This window comes from Euprymna scolopes, chromosome 5 (genome assembly GCF_053919585.1).
Source record: "Euprymna scolopes isolate OS-2025 chromosome 5, ASM5391958v1, whole genome shotgun sequence".
NCBI classification, from domain to species: domain Eukaryota; kingdom Metazoa; phylum Mollusca; class Cephalopoda; order Sepiida; family Sepiolidae; genus Euprymna; species Euprymna scolopes.
Window position 1 is genome coordinate 41545126 of NC_136486.1, and position 16273 is coordinate 41561398.

Sequence of the window (16273 nt, forward strand, 5' to 3'; positions counted from 1 at the left end):
TAATAAATGTGTAGTAATGTCTTTTATTTCAATATTCAATATAAGAATAATTTCAATATTTCATATATATAATATTTCAATATCAGACAATAAAAAGTCGATAACATTGACACATGAACAGTAAAAAAAAAAAGATATTAATAAATGTTTACTAATGTATTTTATTTCAATATTCATAAACATTAACGTTGTCATTTAAAAAGAGTAAGAAAACTTTTAAGATGTCGATAAAAGTGATTAAAAGTGATTAAAAGTGAGATATTATTAATGTGTAGTAATGTATTTTATTTCAATATTCATAAACAGTGAAACAATGTCGATAAAAAGTTGTTGATTTTTTTTTTTTTTTTTTTTTTTGCAACCAGAAAAAGAAGTCGACAATGGGAACATTATGAACAGTCTCAGGAAGACACTTCTGGTACTTTATTCTTTTGTTTTGATTTACTCAAAACCGCACACACCTCGAAACATCCGAGCAACGCCGGGTACCCCTGCTAGTGGTGAAATAAATGTTTGCTCAGCTTGTTTTCTTATACATTGTATTTTTCTTTAATTGTATTTTTCTTTCCATTTCTTTTATGACTTTTCTTTCTTTCACACTCTTGTTCGGCCTTTTACGAACTCTTCCACTTTTTTCACACGTTTTCTATATATTTTTTTCTCTTCCCCTTTTTTTTTTACTTTTACACAAACATTAGTCACAGTAAAAGTAAATTTTTGTCAGAACGGATTTTACAGGATAACTCTGGTTTTCCCCCTAGGAGCCATTATAGGTGTAAAATTGCCCCCAAATCGTTCGTCCGCTCGTGTGTTCGCACTTTTCTCAATAGCCATACCTTAATTTGTTTTTTCTTTAAATTTTGCTGGAACATTAGTAATGGTGAAAGTAAAATTTTGCCAGAACGGAATTCACAGGATAACTCTGGTTGCCCCCTAAGGGCCATTATAGGGATAAAAAATTTCCCCCAAATCTTTGTCCGTTCCTTTGCTCGCACTTTTCTCAATAACCACTCCTTGGAGTTTTTCTTTTGGAAATTTTGCACAAACATTAGTCATGGTGAAATAAATGTTTCCATCGTGGAGGCGACTTTACATGCTCGGTTGGTTTCTTATACATTGTCTTTTTCTTTCGCTTTTTTTCATGACTTTTCTTTCTTTCACACTCTTGTTCGGCCTTTTACGAACTCTTCCACTTTTTTTAAAACTTTTTCTCTCTCTTTTTCTCTTCCCTTTTTAACACTCTTTCTCACACTCGCCTTCTTTTTTCACCCTCTCACTCTTTCTTCCACGCTCTTATTCACACTCAATTTATTTCGTACTTTCTCTCTTTCTTTTACACGCACATTACCTCTCTCTTTTATTTCACATTTTCTACCTCATTGCTTCTTTCATATTGTCTTTTTCACGCCCTTTCACACTCTTTACCATAATACATCTTTCTTTATTTTACGCTTTCTTTCTCTTTATTTCACATTCTTTCTTTTTTGCTTTCAAGCTCTCCTTCCTTTAACTTTTACCCTCTCCCCCTTCCTCTCTCTATGTATCTATCTATCTCTATCGTACACACTTGCATCTTAATTATATCTTTACTTATTTTACGCTTTCTTTCTCTTTATTTCACATTCTTTCTTTTTTGCTCTCTTTCCTTTAATTTTTCTCCCTATTCTCCCCCTCTCTCTCTCTCTTTTTCTCTCTATCTATCTATCTATCTATCTATCAATTTATCTATCTATCTCTATCATACACACTTTAATGATATCTTGAATTGAATCTTAATTATATCTTTACTTATTTGACGATTTCTTTCTCTTTATTTCACATTCTTTCTTTTTTGCTCTCTTTCCTTTTAATTTTCCCCCTATTCTCCCTCTCTCTCCCTCTCTCTCTCTATCTATCTATCAATTTATCTACCTCTTTCATACACACTTGAATCTAAATTATATCTTTGCTTATTTTACGCTCTCTTCTTTCACCTTCTTTCTTTTTTGCTTCCAGGCTCTCTTTCCTTTAACTTTTCCCCCTATTCACCTCTATTCCCCCTCCCTCTCTCTCTCTCTCTCTCTCTCTCTCTCTCTCTCTATCTATCTATCTATCTATCTCTATCGTACACACGTGAATCTAAATTAAACGTCTTTGATCTTTGAGCCGTGATGAATGCACGAATTTCTTTGACTGAAGCCAATCTTTGTCACCGTTTGTTATTTCGAGGAATGAAGACCACCGCAGAACAACAACTCCCAACCAGATGTTATCATCTCTTTGTCTTCGGCAACAAGCCAAGCATCCAACAGATTCTTGGCACGACTAAAACAATCACTGCCAAACTTTTTAACGTGAAGGACTTTTCAGGAGCGCCTTGCCCTTGTTCACACCGACGACTAATGGCGGAGATACCATTAAGGCAATATAAACACAGATTTGTATTATAAACGTTTATTTCACTCTTCTCGTCACTGGAACAATCGAAAAAGGAGGACAAAAAAGAAATGCACCGATGAAACAAAACAATGCACTCACAAATATAAATATACACTTTTTTATATGGCGCCTTTTTGTTAAAGTCGGTCATGGTCGGTGTTTTTGATTGGACAATTAAAATCACCTGCTACAATTTTTATCAATAGTTTTTTTTGGACCCCCGACAAAAGTAGATTGGACCTGTAAATTCACCCTTGTCCGTTCGTCCGCACTTTTCTCAATAACTAGGCCTAAGAAGTTTTTAAAATTTTGCATCAACATTAAACATGATGAGCAAAAAAGTAACAGAGCGGATTTAGCAGGAACACTCCGGTCGCCCCCCCTCCACTCCCAGGGGTGCCTTTCGGGTTAAAATGGCTAAAATTGACACTTGAGCTAATAAAAAAAAAATTTGATGCCTTGTATTTTTATAAAACTTTTTGAAAAGTTGTAACTGATTTCTATATAATTTTGTTTGTCTATACTTCGCGATAACTGTTGGGTGTGCCCCAGAGGCTCTTTTAGGGTTAATAAAAACACTCCATTTTTGGGACTATTTTACCATATTTGTCCAACATTTTCTGTGTATGTCTATTTAGCAGTCTTGCATGGTGCTGAACTCAAATTTAAATATGTTAAGGCCTTGAGGACTTTGGGGGCTAAATGAGGGGCTGACAATAATGGACTTAGTCATTTCTTTTTTTTTTTTTTGCATGTTGCAGAACTCAATTTTACATATGTTAAAACCTAAACTGCACCGTTTGCTCATTTTTACCAGGATTTGACGCCCTCTGGGAACTTTTGGGGCTAAATGGGGGGGCGCAAATACTGAACTTTGTCATTTGTTTATGCCTCGTTCACTGTGCACTCACGGGGGGGGGGCATGCATGCTCCACTTGTTCTTTATCTCACAATAAATTCAATGGAAATGTAATATTTTTAATCAAGTGTAATATCTGTAGAGTATTTTTACTCCGTTAAAAACGGGCAAAAGTTATAGCCTGTTGACTTAGAATGAGTGCTTTATGTTAAATCAAATTGTTGAATATGGTTAAATTTGTGCTCATTTTTTGCATTAAATACTAATTCCTTTTAATTAATATTATTTCCTATTAATCACTAACTCTGAACAGTTACCATAATATTTTGTTCGCTACACTTTGTCATAACGATAAAAAATTTCAGCCACATCGCCCCATTAGTTTCCGAGGAAAAGTGGAACGGACAAACAGACAAAGCGACATATAATATAGATTATTGTTTTTATATGTATAACTATGCCTCGTATTTATATGTTGAGCTGTCTGGTAGAGAAAATAAGGGTTTCCACATAGTGTGAAATAATAATTTTCTGTAAACAATAGATTTATATCGATTTCTTGTAGTTTTCAGTATTTACTTCAACAGTGATCAATTCATAGGTAGGGCTAGGTAATAAGTTATGAAAATATATATGGCAATTTAGCTACACAGAATATTCCACGTTTTATTCTTGTGAGAATTCGTCAGACTTGTGAAACGCAGAATATTCTGTGTAGCTTAATTGTCATATATATGTTCATAACTTACTATACATATATATATATATATATATATATATATATATATATATATATATATATATATATATATACAGGAGTAACCCTTTTCTGTCTATGTGTGGAACGGTCTCTACCAAACTAATCTGTCAATTTTTTTTTTTTACTAGAGACTTAAAACATAATATATAGTTGATTCGGTTCTTTAGAACAAATTCGATTTGTTTTCTAAACGATAGAAATAGCTACAACGCTTTAATATGATATTTGAAATCATGCAGATTCTGTATCGTGTAGCCAGTTCGCTATTGATTTTTATAATGTACCCAATATATAGTAGTGGCCGTCAGGTATTGTCAGGTCGTTAATACACTTAAATATAGTGTTTTAATTTATGTAGATTTCTATGTTTATTATTATAGAGCCAATACTCTATCGATTATTATATGGTGCCTAATGTATAGTAGTGACCTCAAAAGTTTAAAATCTTATATATGTGACTTGGGTGACATCAAATAGAATCGAAACCAAAATATTTAGCTCTCCAGCGTTATTTTCTATCATCTGATCTAAGCCCACATGCGTATAAAATTTTTACCAATTAATTGACTTAAAGTTATAAATGTATATTTACGCATGCATGAATGATAGACAAACGCCTGCCAAATTAATTTTTTTCAATTTTGACGTATTAGTAGCTATTCTTACCGGCTAAGAACTTAATCGAATTTATTCGACAGGTCGGAATCCATTATATATGAAGTTCCAAGCCTGTAGACCTAAAGTAGTTTGATAGAGACCGTTCCGCACGCACACACACACACACACACACGGTCACTTTTTATATGTATACTAGTACGCCGCTCGGTCTTGCCCGCTTAAATACGCTTAAATATGATATTTTAATTCATGCAGATTTCGTATTTATTATTATGGAACCAATTCACTATTAATTATTACATTGTACCAAATATATACACGTGATTTCAAAAGTTCGAATAAAATATGACCTGGGTGCCATCAGTTTGATTCGAAACCAATTTTTTTTCACTACCATCTGAGCTAGGTCCACTTGTATATCAATGTTTAAAAATTTACATACTTAAATGAATAAATGTATATTTGCATATGCGTAAAGGGACGCTTTCATTCGACTTACGTCTGTCAAATTCAAATTTTTCAAATTTGATCCTTAGTAGCTATTTTTGCCGGCTAAAACTCCAAATCGAATTTGTTCATCAGATCCGAATCCCTAATATATCAACTTTCAGGTCTTCGCTAAAAGTTGACAGAGTAGTTTGGTAGAGACCGTTCCGCACACCTACACACACACACACACACATATACGCACACAGACAATGTCACTTACTAGTAGGTATAGCTTGGTCGTAAAATACGTATAAATATTATATTTTAATCCATGCAGATTTCTTATTGATTATTATAGAGTCAATTCTATATTGATTATTATCCAATATACTGGGTGTCCGTAAAGTTACTATACAGTTATAGAAATTGTTTGCCTTGATTCTTACAGTCTTTTCGGATGTAACACGTGTATTTTCTAAGATTTTTATAAACATAAAGGTGTTATTTCTTTTTATTTCTTTTGCTACAAATAAATATTTTAATACAACATCTTACTGTACTGTTAATATATTACAGGGTGTCTGTATAGTAACTTGTAAGACTGTATAGTAATTTTACGGACACCCTGTATAGTAATAATTTCAAAAGTTATAAGAAATATGTGTTGGATACCATGCACTAGAATCGAAACCAGAACGTATAGCATCGTTACCGTCTGAGCTACGAACAGATGGATGCGAAAAGGAAAAATTACACTTTGAGCTCTAAATGTTTAATCTTGCGCATGCGCTAAAGTAACGGTAGCATTAATGTTTCACTCGACTAACTCTACCAAGTAACTATTTTTACTAAAATCTAACTCACTGAAGGCGTTTTTGGTATCGCTTAAGTTTTTAAAGCATTTCTCACGCAAAAAGTTGTCGAAACGCTTGAAAATCAATAGGTGACAGGTCTGGAGAGTATAGCGGATAAGGCAAAGTTTCGTAGCCCAATTCGTCTAACTTCTACAGGCTCGGTTTAGTAACGTGCGGTAGAATATTGTCGTGGAGGAAAATTGGGCTTTTTCTGTTGAATATGCTAGGTGTTGTCGAAGTTTCTGATGCATTTCATCTGTTTGTTGATAGTACTTTTTCGCCGTAATAGTTTCACCTACATTAAAAAAAAACCTGTAATGCATGAGACCGGTCGCAGATTAACAAACAATCAGCACGGCCTTCTTTTGGTGCAACTCTAGCTTCAAGAAATGTCGTAGAGCTTTGCCGGCGTCTAACCACTGAGCAAGGCGTCTCCAGTTGTCGTAAAGAACCCACTTTTCATCGCAAGTCACATCCTATCGAGAAACGGTTCGTTCTTGTTGCGTAAAAGAACCGAATATAACACTTCATAATGGCGTTTCTTTTGGTTGTCGTTCAATTCGTGAGGCACACATTTATCAAGTTTTTTGTCTTTCTTATCTCTCTTAATTGGTTGGAAATTATCGTATACGTCACGTTTAATGCAGAAGCAAGTTCCTAAACAGTTGTGCGTGGATTTACTTAGATTAAGACTCTTAATTGGTCGTTGTCAGCATCCGATAGCAGACCACTACGCTTCATTATCTTCAAGACTCTCGTAGCCGCCACAAAATTTCTTAAACCATTATTGTGCTGTGCGTTCAGTAGTGGCTCCTGGGCCAGCCGCTTTGTTGATATCGCGAGCTGTTTCAGCAATTTTTCGGCCTAGCTTGAATTGAAATAAGAAAATGGTGCTAATGATGCTTCTTTCTTCTTGTTGTCTAATATCACTATGTCAATATCAATAGCTCTATTTTCTAGGTGCGTAACTGTATAAATTAGTGAGTACTGAATGCCTTATTACCAACGGTTCTTGCTTCTAACAAAATATGGTTTTAAGTGTCCGAGAAAACAACATTCAAGCGATTTATTCCAGCTTTTTCAATATACATAATGATGACGTCACGTTTTTCTAACTACAATTAAATGAGTTAGAATGAAAGCGAGGTGACAAGGGAAAGTAACTGTAAGGAGGAGGGGTGGAAGGATAGGTTAAGTAGGTCTTCCCGTCTCTGATTGCTCTCCCAATTTCATTTCAATTACGTGAATTTCCTTGCGTTAAACCAGATGTTAATTACATTTTAGGAAAAGTAAAACACTGACGTCTTGCCATAAAAACAAAAAGAAATGACACAGGCAACTCATGTTTTCGAAGAGTCAGTCGACGCCACCCACAACTTAGTAGCGACATATTCTAAAGGGGACCACCGAGTAGCGCATCGAAAGCAACGAAAGTGAATGGGTGAAATTTGGGGATGACACGGTTATCCCCCTTTTAATCTCTTTTCATTACGTTTGTCCGACCTTTCTTTTTTTTATTTAATAATAATTGAAAAGTTTTTTGCATTCTTTTATATTTTACATTAATAATTATTGAAATTAGTTTTATTTTTTTAAGAATTATTTTAGGAATATTATGTATTAGATACGTTTTTTTTTTACCATGTTTGAAATGTTGGTATTTTGATTCTAATGAGTTTATTTGTTATTTTTATTTTGATAAATTCATGTTTATACTTTCATAAACATACATTTATTACATTTTTTTTACACAGTGATCACCACTTATCAAGGCCCGGAAGCCACTCAGAGATAAGGGTTATTGCAAGTACATTACGTTAGTGTGGAGATTTGATGAAGTGTTTACTTAAGGGGGCGGTTCATTAGGAATTTGTTAACATTGGACTCGAAGACATCCAGGTTGTAGTCCGGAGGGAAGCAGGCAGACGGAACAGAGTTCCACAGGCGTGCAGTTCTAAGAAAGAAGCTTTGTTCATGGAATCCGCGTTTTGATTTAGGCACAGATATAGAGTGGGGGAAATTTTTCACAGTGGATTCAGCTAGACGGGTGTTTTTCGTGAAAGATTGGCGAGGGGGGACCAGAGGTTGGAGTTCAGACGAGCACCTGCCATGGAAATAACGATAAAACAAGGATAGGCTTGCAACGTCTCTTCTGTGGGAGAGAGGTTGCAGGGTAGAGAAAAGGGCATCCCCCACTAAGCCACGAAGTCTATTTTGTACTCTGTCAACGCAGGATAGGCTGTTTTTAGCAGCTCCTGTCAAGATATGGCAACAGTATTCAACTATGGGGATCAGAGCGTTAATGATGTAAGGATAGGAGTTTGGTTTTGGATGCATTAAAGGTAACCAGCCACATCTTCCCCCACTGAACCACGCGCTCGAGATCAGAGGAGAGAGAATCAGAGAGAACTTTGTCATTTAGAGCCTTTGATGTGTTGCCGTAGATGGTCGTGTCATCAGCATAGATGTCAACGAATGATTTAAGTATGTGTTTAGGGAGGTCATTGATGTAGATCAGGAAGAGAGTTGGGCCTAGGATTGACCCCTGAGGGACTCCAGCATTTATATTGCAGGCCTCCGATTTTTGTCCATCTACCACTACTCTTATGAGCCTATCGGAGAGAAATGATTTAATGATTGAGAAAACATTTACAGTTATACCGTAGCTGGAAATCTTGTGAAGTAGACCTTTATGCCATACCTTGTCGAAGGCCTTTGATATGTCAAGAGCAATTGCCCTAGAAAGGAAGCCTTTGTCAAGAGATTCACTAATCCTGTGGGATATAACCGTCAGCACATCTGCGGTAGATCTTGCAGAGCGGAAACCATATTGTGTGTTACTAAGAAGGTTATTCCTGCTGAGGTGGTTGACTATTTCTCTATTTAATATGGATTCCAGCAACTTACTCATAACACACAGGAGACTTATTCGTCTGTACTGAGAGGGAGATGACTTATCAACTGAGTTCTTAAATACAGGGCAAACTGATGAGGTCTTCCAGGGAGTCGGAAAGCACTTCTCCTTAAGGCAGCGTTTAAACAGTTTCGTAAGTATGGGAGCAAGTTCTGGTTGAAGCTTTTTTTAACACTATAATTGGGATGCCATCAGGGCCAGTTGCTTTACTGGACTCTAGGTTCTTGATTAGCTTGGCGACCTCATGCACGGATATTTGTATGTTACCTAGCTTGTTCTGTGTTATAGGAGGAAATATGGGGAGTTGATGCCCTTCGTCGCATAGGGTAGAATTAGCTGCAAAGTTCTTTGCAAATAGTTTGACCTTGTCTGACGCTGACGAGATTACCTCTGGTCCATTGATAATGGTTGGGATAGAACGCACACTTCTGTTCAGGATCCTATTTGTTATTTGCCAAAACTGGTGGGAACCAAGCCGCTGATCAGCTACCTTGGATTTAACAGATTGGGCATATAGCTCGCTTGCATTTTTTATTACTCTTTTACAGTGGTTGCTGGCAGTCCTGAAAGCAGCTTTAGTCTCAGTGCATCTATTACGTTGGTAGCTATGGAAAAAGTGATTTCTGCGCGCGATAGCAGCAGCACATTCTGGAGAGAACCATGGCTGGCTGTTAGGTTTTTGTTGGAATTTTTTAGATGGTATGAATTGGTCTATGCCTACAATTAATCATTCGGTCAGATCTGATACTATAGAGGACACATCCTTTTTAAACATGGAGTGCAGAGGTAAATCAGATATGAATGTACGGAAGCTATCCCAGTCAGCCATAGAGTATCGGTATACAGTATGGTGGAGGGGTACGTCTAGGGGCTTCTTACATTTCGTTTTTATCTTAACTGATACGACGGAGTGGTCGGAGGATCCTAGCGGAGAATGAACGGAACATGAACATAGCTCAGGGGAAGTTGAGAGAAAAAGGTCTATGAGGCTTGCATATTGACCGGGTGTATCGGGCACACGGGTGGGTTTGCAAACAATCTGAGTGAGGTCATAACCAATGGCAAAATCATGACAAAACCTCCCCTCATCATCTGTCTTATTTGAATGGGTCAGCCATTCCACGTTATGGACGTTGAAGTCACCACAGATGTGGATGTTAGCCGAGGGATGTGAAGACAGTATGTGGTCTATTTTCTCAGATATGCTCTTAAAGATAGTAACTCCGCTGTTGTGGGGCCTATAGAGGGCAAATATAAATGCAGTGGTGTTAGCAAGTGCAACCCTGAAGCACATATAGGGTAAATTAGGATCTTCTCTAGAGATATCCCTGCCACACGGGAAGCCATCCTTAATGTAGGCACATATTCCATGCCCATAGTGATCTTGGGTGTCAGATTTAGCTGTTAAATTAGAGTATCCGTTAATTATGAACTCATCTAGGGAAGTGGTCGGCCCTATTCCAGTTTCACTTAGAAATAATATGTCCGGTTTCGTCTCCTGTAATTGGGTTTCAACCTCTGGAAGGTTGGAACGTAGACCCCTGATGTTAGAGAAGGAGACCTGGTAGTAGGGGTCTACGTTGGAAGATGGAGTTCTAGGTTTACATGAATTCAAATAAAAAACTTTTATTTTTAAAATTCAAAAACAAAACATTTTTATAATTTAATAAACATATATTTCTTATAAAATTTCAAATAAGATAAAAACTTTAATTTTTATAAATTCTGTAATTTAAATTGCACATAAAGACTGATTGTTTTATTTTTATCTGTATAATTTATTTTTATGTTTATTATATAGGATGGAACGATAAAATTGTCGCCCTAGAAAAGACGGCATGATTCCATTTCTGCTTGATGAAAACTGGTTTTCTTTTTTTTTTTTTTGCAGACCATCTACGAGTTGTCCAGTCATGTACCAATCTCCAGTGCGATAGGAACTTTCTATTATTTATGAAAGAGACATAATGTTCAATTGTCGAGATCGGAGATGCGCCGCTGTACAACTCATACTCTCTACCGTCCAAGTTATGACAACAGAACCATTTATAGCACCCTCAAAATGCATCGCTGGATTACCACAAATCACAGGGACGTACCCAGGGTGATGAAAACAAAGTTTCCGGCCACGGTTATGGTCTTTGATGTAGTTTGAAATGAGTGCCACATCATGGCGCCACACGTCTTCGGTTTGAAAATCAACACCAAAGTGTACCTGGATGTGCTGAAGAGTTTGGTAATCCTCTGGTGCAATTAGCTAGCCGCTGGCAGACTCTAGATGTGGCAGCAAGACTCAGCGCCGGCTCGCAAGTCCAAAGGAACCCAGGCCTGGCTTCAGAAGGAGTACTACGACTTTATACCTTTTTCTCACTGAGGCCCCTTCCTTTCCCGCTCTGAACCGGCTGGACTACTTCGTTTGGTCATACGTCGAGAACGTCACCAATATGATCCCCCACAACACCGAAGCTATCCTGATCGCCGCTATTTGCCGAGTATTCGCCGCTACATTAAATAGATGTCAGCTCTACTACATACTCAAGTTACATGAATTGATTTTTTTCAATAAATTTTTAAAATAAAGCTGTAGTGCTGTTTTCTTTGGGGCCACAGCTTTATCGTTCCATCCTGTATGTGTGTGTTTGTATTTTAAAAATATATTTTAAACATTGCATTGTGTTTTTACTTGCGTCCGTCTAGTTTGATCGAAAGTTCTGTATCGTATTATATTTCGGGGAATTATACCTTCTTCCGACATGAATTCGACTGTTGTTCAAACGTGCATACGAGGACTGCTGTAAACGTTAGCAGTTTTGCATTAATTGAAATGAACATAGAATTGATATTTCATTTCGTTTGAAAATCTAGTCTTATTCTTTAAACCTAATAATGCAGGGCCAGTGTTAATGTGATATTTTAATTACGAAAGGCTTTAATATAATAATGTTGTTATTATAATAAAATGGAGCACTGTTTGAGGCAATAATGTCGAGCTTGGAGTTAGTGTTGAATATGTTTTGTTTTTATGAGATTATGCTCCCAGGCGTTACTCTCTCCTTTTAAGGGTACATGTTCTTTCGTTATGTATATTAGCAAAAAATATACGTCGGGATGGAGCATATTATTTCTAGTTTATATTTTATAATTCATTTCTTATTTTTAATTATTTCATTCTGGATCATATTAAGAAATGGGTGCTTTTCAGCAGCGTCATTTTTCACAATTAACACAAACAACTAGGAAGTCAATGTAGCCAACAAAGAGAGCTGAAGAAGAACAATATATGAAAACGCCAAAATCTTCTAAAACAAAATAAGACATAAATGAGAAGGAAAAATAACCCAAAGAAAGGTGTCTGGCCCAGTGTCGATGGTGTCTTGTTATTGTAGTTTCTATGCTTTCCATCCTTGAGCGGCGGAGAATTTCGCTGTTTGTGATTAAGTATTGCCACTGTATGCGTAAGATATCGCGCAATTTTGCTTTGTGAAAATGTTCCAACTTTTTCAGGTCTTTTCTATAGAGTAGATATCACAAACATACAACAGTGTTGAGATTATGAGTTTGGTAGATTGCGTCAGCCCTTGATTGTTGAATACTCTTTTATAAGGCTTTCCATATGATGCATGGGCAGTTCTGATTCTGCAATAAATGACTTTCACACACACACACACACTCACACACACACACACACACACACACACACACACATATATATATATATATATATATATATATATATATATATATACCGTACTTTGGGGTAATTGTGCCAAATCCGAGTATAAATGCGCCAACTAAAAAAAAAGTGCGCTTTATATGCGTGGTTACCAAAACAGCACTTTTAGTTAGTTGGCGCAATTACCCCCGGACTTGGCGCAATTACCCCAAAGTACGATATATATATATATATATATATATATATATATATATATATATATATATATATATATATATTGTATTTCCGTAATAAATAACTTCAAAAGAATTAATATGCAATAGAAATCAAAACTGAATAATTGACAGAAAGTCAGAAGCTCACAGTATTAATGCTGGAGTCCCTCTGGGGCCCATTCTGGCCCCAACTTTCTTCCTGATCTACATTAATAACCTCCAAATCATATCCTTACATCATTCGTAGACATTTATGCTGATGACACTACCATCTATGGTAGCACATCTATGACCGTAAACGACCAAGTTCTCTCCGATTCTCTCTCCTCTGATCTTGAGCACGTGGTACAATGGGGAAAAGAGTGTCTGGTTTCTTTTAATGCATCTAAAACCAAGCTTTTATCTTTACATCATCAACGCTCTTATCCCCATCTAGTATCAATTGAAATGAATGGCTCTCGTCTTGGGGAGGCCTCATGTTTTGACAAGCTTCTGGGCTTTACCTTTACTCCTGATCTGAAATGAAACACGCAAATCAAATCTGTTGCCAAAGCCGCTGGAAAAATGGCCGGATCCTTCTATCGATCCAGTAGATATCTTACTGCTGATATATCTATATAAGAGCTAGGTACATCCAAGAATGGAGTACTGTTGTCACATCTGGGCTGGAGCTGCTAGAAAAGACTTGTCATCCCTTGATAGAGCTCAAAATAGACTTCGTAGCTTCGTAGATGCCTTTTCTCTTCCCTGCAACCTCTATCTCAAAGAAGAGATGTTGTGAGTTTGTCTTTGCTTTGCCGTTATTTTCATGGCAAGTGCTCGACTGAGCTTCAATCTATGACCCCCTCGGCAAACTTTCACAAGAAACAATCGTCTAGCTGAAAACACTATCAATGATTCTCCCCACTTTTTATCTGTGCCTAAACCTAAACGTAGATTCCATGAACAAGGCTTCTTTCTTAGAACTGCACGCCTGTGGAACGCTCTTCTGTTTTCCTGCTTTCCAGCTGAATACAATCTGATTGTCTTCAAGTCCAACGTAAACAAGTTCTTGATGAGCCGTTCCACTTAAGTTAACAAATTTAATGAATTTCCATTACTAATGATTACTATATTGTCCAATTGACTACTGGACACTCTTAATCCTTATTCTTGAGTGGTATCTCTGCCTTGATAAGTCGTGATGCCTATGTAAAAAAAAATTACCTTAAGTAAATATATTGTAACCTCCATTGAATATTTTCTTCAGCTAATAAATCCAACGGCAACTCCAGGATAAAGTTGTTTTTTTTAATAGGTGTATTGCTGGTTTCATAATTAAAGTATTTGATAGCAAATTATTAATGGGATGACCAAAGACTAGCTAAATCTGGGAACAGATTATTACATGTATATTATTACTCTAAATTTGAAGACGACCATGTTATAACTAACGGAGAAGCAGTCCCGTTACAGGTGGAAAATTGTTGGAAATATACCGTTCACTGAAATTCAGTTTGTGTTTGATACACGGAGTATAAAAAATAAGGAAAAGTTCTTCGAAACTGTTTTAGAAAGACGAGTACTTGCTGTAAATGTACTACAAAGATGGGAACCACAATCACAGCTCAGTCGAGAATCTTCCATAAAAATAGTTGTAAGGGAGAAATTGACTAGTAACGTGTCTTTTGTAGTAAGGATCTATAGAGAACAGAAGATATTATTCTATATTGTTAATCGGTTTTGTAATCTGTCAATGCAGGACAGAGTACTCTAAATGGCACATCCTCAAGCATGGCAATAGTACTCCATTCTAGAACGTATTCGTCTCTTATATAAGTAGAAGATTGCATCAGAAACTTGGTATATTCTGGAGCGATGGAATGATCCAAACATTTTCTAGCAATTCTTAGTAACAGATTGGATGTACGCTGTCTGTTCTTCAATATGTGTAGCATGAAAGTATTACTCGAACATCTTCCCAGGAAAATAAGCTGTCATCATTTTATTACATAGTTAAGTTTATTGTCGCTTTTCTGTGCTGGAGCTAGGGCGAAACAACTGAACCCGTAATTTCAATGTCCGGCCTATCTAGTTTCAAAGTTGAAAATGAAACTGTATTAAATTTGTGTTCTTTTCTTAAACCAAACATGCGCCCAAATGTAATTTCTCAACCGTTTTAATCCTTCCGCTACCAGTTTATATCTGTAGTATCCTGTTTTAAAGGCCAATCTAATATTGTTTTATTTTTATTTTTTAACTGCACACGTCTGCCACATGTTTGCCCGTTCTGGGATATTTACATTCCACAATGATATTAGCCTCTAACCATAATAGCAATTCCTATTTAAAAAAATAATGGAAATGCTTACAAAATAAACTTTATCTAAAGAAATGCATACAATTTCAAAGTGACATTTCGCCTTAGGTGGGATTTTTTACTTTTATTTTACTAGATGACAATGAAGTTGCTCTAAGCAACAAGGAAAATAATTCCGTTTAATTGAATAGTTTAAATTAACTGCATAATGATATATATATATACACACACACATATATATGTGTGTGTGCGTGTGTGTGTGTATTGTGTGTGAGTGTTTAAGCCATTTATTAATTCATTTGGAACTGTTTATTACAATGATTATAAATTCATTTAGTTTAATTAAAATTATTTGTACATGTAATTGATAATCTATTTCAATTTATTATAATAATATAGCAAATTATAATAGATATGTGTATGGCATTATATTTATCGGAAGTAAGCTACATAAAAACGTTTATGTATTATACTCTGTAGTAAATTGTCAGACTAAACGCGAGATATATAAAAACTACTTAATTGTAGAAGTGAAAAATCATTAACTGTAAATACAGGATAAATTTTACTTTGGCACAAGTAATAAAAATCTAGTTCCATTTAATAAATAAATAGAAAGCTAATCGATGATTCTAATCGATTTTAATAATCTAAAGAAAAAATCTAGTACTATAAAGTATAAATGTCATAAGTGAACGAAGAATAATGCGACAGAAGAAATTGACTAATAATCTCTGGATTATTGCAAGTTCGCCCTTTTTTTACCTATTTGCGAATGAAGAGCACAGAAATTCTTATAAAATCAAAGGGGTGGTTTATTATTGGTTTAACAGAAAGAATGGGCAGTGTGAGAATGATAACACCAAGAACTCTGATTGGTTGGAAATTAAGATTAGCACAGCTTAACTACAAAAACAATTACGAAATGTAAATCCATGCATTTAGCCTGAGGATTTATTTACTGGATTTTACTTCATTGTAAATGTGCAAGTCGATATAAGAAAATACGAAAGAATGACTAATATATGGTGACAAGCAAGCGTATTTTTCTTTTCTTTAATTGAATAACATTAGACGGTTTTATGCTAGAACAGTAAAATAAACACAAGTTTCCTTAATTCACTAGGCCTGTATATTTATAAATAAACTGACTGAAATATCAGACCAAGGGTGGGTAAAACTTATTTTCCGAACGAAACAATTCTGCAACACTGTTGAAATTCTTACCAACGCG